The sequence below is a fragment of the Mirounga angustirostris genome, unplaced genomic scaffold (assembly GCF_029215605.1).
Source record: "Mirounga angustirostris isolate CCGP_5_RB_7025 unplaced genomic scaffold, mMirAng1.0.hap1 SCAF_2, whole genome shotgun sequence".
Taxonomy (NCBI): Eukaryota; Metazoa; Chordata; class Mammalia; order Carnivora; family Phocidae; genus Mirounga; species Mirounga angustirostris.
Genome location: NW_026991710.1, coordinates 46,129,799 through 46,142,924, shown reverse-complemented (window position 1 = coordinate 46,142,924; position 13,126 = coordinate 46,129,799).

The window sequence follows — 13,126 nt, the reverse complement described above, 5'->3', positions numbered from 1 at the left end:
AAGGATGGACTAAAAAAATAGAAGAAATTGAAAGCCAAAGAGTTCAGACAGAATGTTAGCAAAATGGCCTTGGTGAAAAATAATGAGGGCTTAACAGTACTTATTAATACAGAAGGAAGTGTCTGAGACACACTTCACAGAGTGGGTTAGCCATCCTCTTCCTCATCCTGTGCTGTGCACATCTCCATTGCTTTTCTCTAAACCCAATGGAGAATAGTACTATGGTCAAGTTACTGTGTGATCTCACTTCTTTTTCCAATGGTATGCTGAACACATTCCATAATAATCAAGATTATCCAGAATAAAATTTTGTGTAAGATATTCCCTCCTAATACTTGAGGAAATCTTCATAAAGCATAGCATAATTTAAAAATATTTTTAAAATTATTATTTAATCACACTAGAAAGGAAAGTTAAGAGACTGAAACTCAATAACCATCTCACTTTCTTCATCGGCGCTTACTTTGCCTTGGTTTGAAGACATATCATATGCTCTCTAAATACTGCTTTTCTCCCTTTCAATCAACTCTCTTCTCTGGGAACTCTTACTATACATGTTTTGGATCTTTTCATTCTATCCCCTTTGTTTTTTAATCTCTCTTGTATTTTCCATTCTGGATAGTGGCTAGACTTATTTTTTCAAGTGTGCTAATTCTCTTTTTGATTCTATCAAATCTGCTGTTTATTCATAAAAATTTTAATTTCAAAGTCTATCTTTTTCAGTTCTAGAATTTCCACTTGGTTCTTTATCAAATCTGCCTGATCTTTTTCTTTTTTATAGTATCTTTATGTTTTACAATTCTGAGTCTTTCTGTTGTCAATCTTTTTTTTTTACATTTTTATTCAATTTATTTAAATTAAAAATGGCAACAACAAAGTAGTCCAGCCATATCTCTTACCATCCCCTGCCTCTGACAGCCACCAATCTGTTCTCTGTACCAATGAGCTTGTTTTTTTTTTCTTTTTTTTTTCTTTTTAGATTCCACATATGAGAGAGATCATATGGTATTTGTCTGTCTCTGACATATTTCACTTAGCATAATGCCTTCAAAGTCTGTCCATGTTGTCACAAATGGCATAATTTTATTCTTTATTCTTTTTTATGACTAATATTCGTGTGTGTGTGTGTGTGTGTATTTCTTTATCCATTCATCCATCCAAGTGATAAATACTTAGGCTGTTTCCATATCTTCATTATTGTAAATAATCCCCACAATGAACATAGAGGAACATATATCTTTAGTGTTTGTATTTTCTTTGGATAAATATCCAGTGAACTACTGGATCATATGGAGTTCTATTTTTAATGTTTTGAGAAACTTCCATACTGTTTTTGATAGCAGTTGCACCAATTTATATACCCACCAACACTGACAAGGGTTCCCTTTTCTCCATATTCTCACAACACTTATTTTTTGTCTTTTTGGTAATAGCCATTCTAACTAGTGTGAGGTGATATTTCATTGTGGTTTTGATTTTCATTTCCCTGATGACTAATGATTTTGCACATCTTTTTATGTATCTATTGGCCATCTAGATGTCTTCTTTGGAAAAATATTCAGATTTTTGGCCCATTTTTTAATCAGATTGTTTTCTTATTTTGTTTTTGTTTTCTTTTGTTTTGCTTTGTTTTTTGCTATTGAGTTGTGTAAGTTCTTTGTATGTTTTGGATATTAGCCCCTTATCAGATATATGATTTGCAATTATTTTCTCCCATTCTGTAGGTTACTTTTTCATTTTGTTGATGGTTTCCCTTTGCTGTGCAGAAACATTTTGGTTTGATGTAGTCCCATATAAAAGCTTTTTTTTTTTTTTTTAATGTAGGGACAGATGTTAAAACAATGAGGTACGTAGATCGCTCAAAAGTGTTTTCACTGTATACCCAATCTTTCTGAGGTTTTATAACTGAGATATCCTTCCAGCTTCTTTTTTCCTTCAATGGTGTTTCAATGCTCGAAGTGTTCTAACTATAAATAAATACTTGTTTAAAATGCTAACCTTGATTTTGAGACAATTATATTAATTAGAGGTAACCATTTTAGCAATGAAACACCCTGAATATGTACTAAAAGTACAGAATCAATACCCAAGGGCTGAAAATAAATCTTTATCTAATAGTGACTGTGAAGCACTGATTTTATTCTCAGTATTGACTATGCTGTGTAAAGTGCGTTCTTGCTTCATTTTATATCAACCATGTCCAGAAAATTGCACAGATTGAGAATGCTATCCTCAGCCTCAAATAGAATAGATTTGGCCTTGAATGTAAACTCTGGCTTACCTTGCCTCGTCAAAAAGATTGGAGCTTATAGGTTTTGCTCAACTGTAGCCTTCTTGTCTATTTAAAATACAGCATCTGGAATCTGAGCTTTAGGTTAACCAAATAACCATCTGTTAAGAAACTGTCAACGCAAAAATGTTAAAATCTCCTGTTTCACTTGCAAAGTTTTCTAGAATTCAACAGTTTTCTGGTGATTGTGACTATATGTCATTATAACTTGAGTTTGATTCATTAGCATTCCTTCAAAAATTCAACACAAAAACATTAGCACAGCCAATTTTCCTACCTCTTGCTCTCTCCCACCACACACGTGCCCATAAACTTTTCTCTCCTTCTCTCCCCACTCTGCTCCAGCCACACTGGGCTCCTTGCCTGTTTTCAAATATATAGGCTCATTGCCATTGATGACCTTTTGTCCTTGCTGTCCCCTATGTCTGGGACCTTCTTCTTCCAGATGTGCATGGCTTGTCCCCAAGCTCCTTCAGTTCTTTGTTCAAATGGTACCTTTTCATTGATGACTTCTCTGACCACCCTCTTTAAAATTAAACCCCATCACCAGCTATCCCTGTTCCTGCTTTATCTTTCTCCATAGAACGTGGAAACACCTACTATACTATTTAGATCCCATTACTCAGTTTACTGTGTGCAACCACCTCCTATCATGTAAACTCTACGTGGGCTGGGATTTGAATTGTTCATGCTCCCTGCTAGATCTCCAGTGTCTACAATAGTGTCTAGCACATTGTACACACTCAGAAAGTATTAATATAAATGAATAAATATTCATACATTAAATATTAAATAAGTGGAAGTAGTTCCAGGATTCTTTTTTCTAAATTCACCTTTACCCTACTGGACATAAGCTGAACTTGTCTTCAAGTCTAAACTAAAGCAATGACCACAAAAGTCTCAAGGATAGAGCCTGCTAACTTTCAAACACTGGAGTAGCAAAGTTAACATCAACCTCTGTGAGTTATTTTATTTATATCCCCACCATGGCTGTAATACATTAACAGAAAAAAAAAATCTTAAAATTAACGTGCCATGACCTGTCTTGGTCAGCTCAGGCTGCCATAATAAAATGCCATAGACTGGGTTACTTAAAAAACAGGAATTTATTTTCTTACAGTTCTATACATTAGAAGTCCAAGATCAAGTCACCAGCTTAATTTCTGGTGAAAGCTCCCTTCCTGGCTTATAGATGGCCACCTTCTTGCTGTCCTCACATGGTGAAGGAAAGAGAGACAGCAAACTCTCTTCTTATAAGGACACTAATCTCATCATGAGGTCCCCACCCTCATGACTTCACTGAAACCTAATTGTCTCCCAAGGTCCCATCACCAAATACTCTCACTTTGTGAGTTGGGGCTTCAAGAAATGAATTTTGGGGAGGGACACAATTCAGTCCTTAGTATAAACACACACAGAGTACAGAAGGCAGGGCAAAACATTTCTTAACTTGCTTCATCAAGTTGTCTTTCAAAGTAGGCTTTAGATAAGTGTCCCTTTTTTCTTGTCTCCTCTCAAATTTTTTGTCTTCTCCATTCCTCAGGTACAAAGTTATTTTTGTTTTTGTTTTGTTTTGTTTTGTTTTCTATCCAACTATCCTGTTCCCACCCATCCTGACTTCTTCCCTGAAGTCAAGGTTATACAGATTTTTATTTATGACTTCATCCACTTATTTATGGTGACAAGGATTTTTATGTTTTTGAGATTTCTACTCTCTTTGGCATAAAGGGCCTTAAAAATAACCAAAGGCTTCTTGGGGTAATATTGCACACTTCTAATTAGCAGAACTTGATAAATTACTATTAAATTGATAATTATTTTTTTACTTGGTTTTATTAAAAAGACATTTTCCTTACCTGGATAAGAGAGAAGACAGAACACTTTATCCTGTCACACAGAGTTTAACTGACTATTAATGAACCTTAAGTCTAAAGGCCAGAATATAAAAATAATGTATCTGATGTCACTAAAATAAGAATCCATAGGGATGCCTGGGTGGCTCAGTCAGTTAAGCATCTGCCTTCGGCTCAGGTCATGATCCTGGGGTCCTGGGATTGAGTCCCACATCAGGCTCACTTAAGAGCCTGCTTCTCCCTCTGCCCCTTCCCCCGCTTCTCTCATGGATAAATAAAACCTTAAAAAAAAAAAAAAAAAGAATCCATGACCCCAGTTCTATGTGCTCAATCTCTCTCTAGAAATCTATAAAATCATATATATTCAGTTTTCTTTTCTGCTCATCATTTCTATCATGGCAAGATAAAAATCAGATACTTTATATCACTTTATAACAAGGCAAATATACCAAAGAATTGGTAAAGGTAGCAGTGCACTGTAACTTCTTTGAATTATTAGACTCTCATACAGTTTTGCTTATCTAACATAAAATAAGTTTTGTTTTTACTGCTACAGACACTAGTTCATGGAATGTGGAAGTTTCCACAATATTTAGTTATTGCTTCCCTGAATTCATTCAGTAGTGATTACAAGAAACAGACCATCAGAGGATTTACTGTCATTCCTACACTGACTCCTTTTCTACTTTTCTATATCATTTTTGAGGTTCATATCATGTCAAAATTTTCCATATAGAATTCCATCTATTTTATTTATTTATTTATTTTAATTTTATTTTATTATGTTATGTTAATTACCATACATTACATCATTAGTTTTTGATGTAGTATTCCATGATTAATTGTTTGCATATAACACCCAGTGCTCCATTCAATACATGCCCTCTTTAATACCCATCACAAGGCTGGCCTATCCCCCCCCACCCCCTCTAGAACCCTCAGTTTGTTTCTCAGAGTCCATAGTCTCTCCCATATGACCCAGCAATTGCACTACTGAGTATTTACCCCAAAAATACAAATGTAGTGATCCGAAGGGGTATGTGCACCCCAATGTTTATAGCAGCAATGTCCACAATAGCCAAACTATGGAAAGAGCCAAGATGTCCATCAACAGATGAATGGAAAAAGAAGATGTGGTATATATATACAATGAAATATATATATATATTTTTTAAAGATTTTTATTTCTTTATTTGACAGAGAGAGACACAGCGAGAGAGTGGGCACAAGCAGGGGGAGTGGGAGGGGGAGAAGCAGACTTCCCACCAAGCAGGAGCCCGATGCGGGGCTCGATCCCAGGACCCTGGGATCATGACCTGAGCCGAAGGCAGACGCTTAATGACTGAGCCACCCAGGTGCCCCTATACAATGAAATATTTTGCAGCCATCAAAAAAAAATGAAATCTCGCCATTTGCAACGACATGGATGGAACTAGAAGGTATTATGCTAAGTGAAATAAGTGAATCAGAGAAAGATAAGTATCATATGATCTCACTGATATGAGGATTTTGAGAAATAAGACAGGATCATAGGGGAAAGGAGGGAAAAATGAAACAGGACAAAACCAGAGAGGGAGATAAACCATAAGAGACTCTTCATCTCAGGAAACAAACTGAGGGTTGCTGGAGTGGAGGGGGGTGGGAGGGATTGGGTGGCTGGGTGATGGACATTGGGGAGGGTATGTGCTATGGTCAGTGCTGTGAATTGTGTAAGACTGATGAATCACAGACCTGTACCCCTGAAACAAATAATACATTATATGTTAATTTAAAAATTAAAAAAAATAAAATAATAAAATTAATTTTGTGTAACTTGTTATACAGCAACTAATCTAAAGGAAGAAAATCTATTTGCAAGAAATTGTCATTTGGCCCAAGATTTAAAGTTTGATTTCAGATGCATGTTAAACTAAATCAAATTATCTACAATACAAATGAGATACATTTTCCAACTTCTTTGAAAATTACAATAAATTCAGGTAAAATTAGAAAACAATTACCCATAACAATTCATCCTTAATTAAATAAGTTAATATCTACTATAAAATACTTCATAAGGGATTTGTAACAATATAAGAAGTTATATCCTTATAGCATTAAATGACATCTCTTACATCTTTGATCAGACTTGATAAAATTACTTGAAGTTCAATGACATCTCTGAAAAGCAAAAAAAATGCCTTCAAATTTTTTAAATATTGTTTTGATTTTAATTTCTAAATCTTTTGAACTTGCTGTTTTATTATTATGATATAGTATTCTGTGAGACTTTGCAAACATATAGTCAGTATCATGCAGCCACTTATTTCATACATATATGAAAACTATGCCAAATAAATATTTAAGCAATTTCTAATAGCTTATATTTTAGAGATTAAAAGGTGAAGATTTTTATACAAATATCCTACTTTTAAGTTCACATCTATTATCCAGTGCTGGAACTTTACAGTTATAAATAAAGAGATTGAATTGGTAGCTAATAATTATAATATTTTAACATGTGATTTAAAAATCACACTACCATATTTTTGTGCAAAAAAAAATTATAACAATATTTCTGGAGACCTGAAAACTATAAGCAACTCAATTTTACATAACCATATTAAAAGTGGCAATTTCTGGAAAGCAAGAAAGATGTTCCCATCAAATAAAGATGAGGCACAGAGATACTCTCTAACTTTTTTCCAAGGATGAAGAACTGAGAATAAAAGACAGCTAAAAGGATATAGATAGCAGATGACATGGCTATTGGAAGCAAAAAAAGTAGAATCAAAATATCTTAGAATATTTTTAGACAAAAATAATGTCCTTACAGTTTAATGCCTTTCAAATATTTCAAAGTATATTCCCATCACCTTATGTAGGAACTGTAACTGATAAGAGCTGCTCCCTATATCTGCACAAAACTGGATACATTTCACATGTTCTTTATTTCCATTTGGAATTATCAGCTTTGGGAGCAATTGAGGAGTAGACTGACCTAAACAAAACTGATAATCTTAAGCCTCTACATGGCTCACAGGATCTGTCATTGCTTCTTGTGAGTGCATCCAATTGTTATATGACATCTCATAATGCAATGAAATGGTTCAACTAATTCAAGTGACAAACTGAGTTATACAAAGAAAATTAAATGGTCCAATAACTGGCCTAGACCCCATGGTGCTATCTCTTATGAATTCAAAGGTAAACGTATACACAATAACACTACATGTTCATGATAAAGAGCTCAAAGTGCCAAAAAAATAAAAAATAAAACCAGTTCTCAAAAATATTTCTCAGGAATATATAGATGTCTATCTCCTTTATTAACACATTTTTGTGTTGGTCTTACAAAGGTAAATGATCATGCTTTTTAATAAAATATCTTTTACATCTGCTGCCAAAAGTAGAATACTGAGTTAGAAAGACATGTCTTAAAGTTTGAATAAAAAGTGAAAGTATAAAGAAAGAGAATAACATAATTTATACAAACCCTAATAGATTATATCAACAGGTCTCAAAGTGTAATCTTGGAAATCTTGAAGGCCCCAAGACAGTTTTAATAGACTGTAAGGTTAATAGTTAAAATGAAGGTAAATACAAAATACATGTTTCTTATTTTTAATAATTCTAAAATGTAATGGACTATAAATACAAAAATAGACTCTTGAGGATTTTAAGTATATATGCAAGTAAAATATATGACAAAAACGGCACAAAAAATGAGAAGGAATACAGAGTATATGGTTATAAGATGCTTAAAGTATACATGAAGCAGTATAATATCAGATAAAGTTAGATTGCAATTAATTAAAGATTTCTATGGTAAACAGTAGCACAAACACTAAAACGACAACAAATTTTTAAAAGAGATATAATTAAAAAACTAATAGTAGATCTAAAATGCAACCATAAGAAATCATTAATCCAAAAGCAAGCAGAAAAAAGTTTTAAACGTGAGAGGGACACACAACAAACAGAACAAATAGAATGCAACTACTTAAGAATGTAGACTTTAGTCCAACTATATCAATATTTACATTAAATGTAAATTATCTAAACATGCCAATTAAAGACAGACTTGATGAAAAGCAAGACTCAACTATATGTCATTTATAAGAATCCTGTTTAAAATATAAAATGATAAATACATGAAAATGATAAAAAAAAAAGGTACAGGATGAAAACAATAATCAAAGGAAAGCCTGAATGACTATATTAACATCAGACAAAGTAAAGTTCAGGAAAAAAAATTATTATAAATAAAGGGGGATGTTCTATAAAAGTAAACATTTCAATTCACCCAAAAACTATAACAATCCTAAAAGTATATGCAAATAACAACAGATGTGCAAAATACATGGAACAAACACTGATGGAACTAAAAAGAGAAATGGAAAAATCTACAATTAAAATTGGAGACTTTAACATTTCTTTCTCACTAAGATATGAAACAAATGAAAAGTCAGTGAAGATTCAGAAGACCAGGTCAATATTATTAACCCACTTTCCTAATTGATGTTTATTGACATAACAATAATAAAATACACATTTTTTTCAAGTGCACATGGAACATTCATTGAGATAGACAATAAACTGGGCCATAAAAAAACCATATGAAATAAAAAATTTGAAATCATACAAAATATGCACATTGACCATAAAGGAATCAAATTAGAAATCACTAACCAAAAGATATCTGGGAAATCCTCAAATATTGGAAATTAATCAACATATTCCTAAGTTATTAATGAGCTAAAGAAAAAATCAAGGGATTTTAGAATATATTTTGAGGGGTGCCTGGGTGGCTCAGTTGGTTAAGCGACTGCCTTCGGCTCAGGTCATGATCCTGGAGTCCCGGGATTGAGTCCCGCATCGGGCTCCCTGCTCAGCAGGGAGTCTGCTTCTCCCTCTGACCCTCCTCCCTCTCATGCTCTCTGTCTCTCATCCTCTCTCTCTCAAATAAAAAAAAAAAGAATATATTTTGAATTGAATGAAAATGCAAAACACAGCATGCCAATTTTGAGGATATAGCTAAAGCAGGGCTTAGAGGAAAATTTATGGAATCAAACACTTATATTTGAAAAAAGTAGTTGTGAAATGAATACAGAAGAGCAAATTGAATTTAAAAAAACTGGAGGGAAGAAATGATAAGCATAAAACACCAATACATGGAATTGAAAACAAGAAAATAATAGAGAAATTCAATAAAACCAAAAGAAAGTTTAAAAAAAAAAACATGAGTAAATTCATAAACCTCTACACAGACTGACCAAGAAATATAAAGACAAAAGACATAAATTATCAGTATCAAAAGTGAAAGAAGGGTCATCACTATAAAATGTACAGGCATTAAAAAGCTAACCAGGAAATACTAAAAGTACTATTATGCCCATGAGTTCAACAACTTAGATAAAATAAATCTCTTGAAAGACACAAATTACCAGAGCTTACTTTAAGAACCAAATTATCTGAATATTCACACATTATTAAAGAATAAAGAGACAAAGAAAACTGAAGCCATATATGCCATCATCGGTAAATTTTACCAAATATTTAAGGAGAAAATATCAATTTCACATAAAATCTTCCAGAAAATCGAAGTAGTGAGAGCACTACTTAACTCCTTTTATGAGGCCAAGATTAGCCCTATACCTAAACTACATAAACTATTACAAGAAAAAAACAAAACAAAACAAACAAAAAAACTACAGACCAATAGTCTTCATTAGCACAGATAAAGAACTCCTCAACAAAATATTAGCAAAATAAATTCAGAAATACATCAATAGGATAATATATTATATACAAGCAGGGTTAATCTGAGAATGAAAGGCTGTTTTATGTATTACTATTTATTATTATTATTATTATTATTATTATTATTATTATTAATTCCAGTTTAGTTAACAATATTATATTACTTTCAGGTGTAAAATACAGTGATTCAACAATTCTATACATTACTTAGTGCTCATCATGATACATGTACTTTTAATCCTCTTCATCTATTTAACCCATCCTCCTACCCACCTCCCCTTGGGTAACCATAACTTTGTTCTCTATAGTTAAAAGTCCCGGTTTTTTTGTTTTTTGTTTTTTCCTTCATTTGTTTTGTTTCTTCAATTCTACATATGAATGAAATCATATAGTATCTATCTTTCTCTGACTGACTTATTTCACTTAGCATTATATTCTCTAGATCCATACATGTTGTTGCAAATGGCAAGATTTCATTTTTAAGGTTCAGTAACATTCCATTGTGTGTTTGTGTGTGTGTGTAAATATATATCTATCTCATGTCTTCTTTATCCATTCATCTATCAATAAACACTTGGGCCGCTTCTACAGTTTGTCTATTGTAAATAATGCTGCAGTAAACATAGGGGTTCATGTATCTTTTCAAATTAGTGTTTTCATATTCTTTGGGTAAATGCCCAGTAGTGGAATTACTGGATCATATGGCAGTTCTATTTTTAATTTTTTGAGGAGCTTTCAAACTGTTTTCCATGGTGGCTGCACCATTTTGCATTTCCATCAACATTGCATGAGGGCTCCTTTTCTCCACATTCTCTCCAACACTTGTTTCTTGCGTTTTTGATTTTAGCCATTCTCACAGATGTGAGGTGGTATCTCACTGTGATTTTGATTTGCATTTCCCTGATGATCAGTGATGTTGAGCATCTTTTCATTTGACTGTTGGCCATCTGTATGTCTTCTTTGGAGAAATGTCTGTTCATGCCTCCTGCCCACTTTTTAATTGGATTATTTGTTTCCTGGTGTTGAGTTTAATAAGTTCTTTATATATTTTGGATACTAACCCTTTATCAGATATGCCATTTGCAAATATTTCTCCCATTCACAACCTTGTCTTTTAATTTTGTTGACTGTTGCCTTTGCTTTGCAGAAGCTTTTTATTTTGATAGAGTCCCAACAATGTATTTTTTATTTTGCCTCAGGAGATATATCTAGAAAACTGTTCCTACAACCAATGTCAGAGAAATTACTGCCTGTGTTTTCCTCTAGGATTTTTGTGGTATCAGGTCTCACAATTAGGTCCTTATTCCATTTGAGTTTATTTTTGTGTATGGTGTAAGAAAGTGGTCCAATTACATTCTTTTGCATGTTGCTGTCCAGTTTTCCCAACTCCATTTGTTCAAGAGACTGTCTTTTTCCCATTGCATATTCTTGCCCCCTTTGTTGAAGATGAATGGACCACACAATAGTGGGTTTATTTCTGAGCTCCTTATTCTGTTCTATTGATCTGTTTCTATTTTTGTGCCAGTAGCATACTGTTTTGATTACTATAGCTTTGTTATAACTTGAAATCTGGAATTATGATACTTCCAGTTTTTTTCTTTTTCAAGATTGCTTTGGCTATACAGGGTCTTTTGTGGTCTCATACAAATTTTAGAATTGTTTGTTCTAGTTCTGTGAAATATGCTCTTGGTGTTTTGATAGGGATTGCATTAAATGTGTAGATTGCTTTGGGTAGTATAGACATTTTAACAATATTTTCTCTTCCAATTCATTAACACGGAATGCCTTTCCATTTCTTTCTGTCGCCTTCAATTTCTTTCATCAGTGTTTTATAGTTTTCAGAGAACAGGTCTTTCATCTCCTTGGTTAATTTTATTCCTAGGTATTTTATTATTTGTGGAGCAATTGTAAATAGGACTGAGTCTTTAATTTCTCTTTCTGCCAATTCACTATTGGTGTATAGAAATACAATGGATTTCTGTACATTGATTTTGTATCCTGTGATTTTACTGAATTCATTTATCACTTCTAGTGGTTTTTTTGGTGGAGTCTTATGGGTTTTCTCTATATAGTATCATGTCATCTGCAAATAGTGAAAGTTTTACTTCTTCCTTATTGATTTGGATGCCTTTTATTTGCTTTTCCTGTCTGGTTGTTGTGGCTAGGACTTCCAGTACTATATTGAATAAAAATGGTGAAAGTGGATATCCTTGTCTTGTTCCTGACATTAGGGGGAAAGCTCTTAGTTTTTCCCCATTGAGGATGATGTTAGCTGTGGGTTTTTCATATACAGTCTTTATTATATGAGGAATGTTCACTCTAAAACTATTTTATTGAGGGCTTTTACATGAATGAATGTTGTACTTTGCCAAATGCTTTTTCTGCATCTATTGAAATGATCATAATCCTTTCTCTTTTTGATGTGATGTGTTATCATGTTGATTGGTTTGAGAATGCAAGCCTGCTTTAACCTCCAAAAATAAGTCAGTATATTTTTTCATATCAACAGACTAAAGAAGAAAATCATATGATCGTACAAATTGATATAGAAGAAAAACTTTGACCAAACTCAACTTAAAAGCAGGAAAATAATGTTCAGCAAATCAGGATTAGAAAAGAATTTCTTAAACTGTCACAAGATATCTACAAAAAGATCCTATGGTAACATTATACATAGTAAGAATCTGAAGGTTTCCTCCTTATATTCAGGATAAATTTATGAAGCTCACTCTCACTCCTATTCAACAAAGACTGGAAGTTGTAATCAGTACAAGACAATAAGACTTTAAAGACATACAGAATGAAAAAGAAAAGAAAAGAAAAGAAAAAAAGAAAAAAGAAAAGAAAATTGTGTTTTTTCACAATCTAATTATCCACATAGAAAAATATGTCTAAGATGTAAGAAAGAATTGTGAGTAAAAATTTATATGTAAAAATGGAAGTAAATCTAAAAAACATTGCTTATAAAATCAATAACAATCAAATGAAATATGTGATTTCTGGTTAATTACTCACATTATCCTCTACATTCACATCGATTTTTTTTCAAACATTTTATTTATTTATTTATTTGAGAGAGAGAGAGAGAGAACAAGAAGAGAGAGGATCAGAGGGAGAAGCAGACTCCCCGCTGAGCAGGGAGCCCTATGTGGGACTCAATTCTGGGACTCCAGAATCATGACTGAGCCACCCAAGCACCCCTGCACTCACATCACTCTTAATGAAAACCCAGACTGAGGGT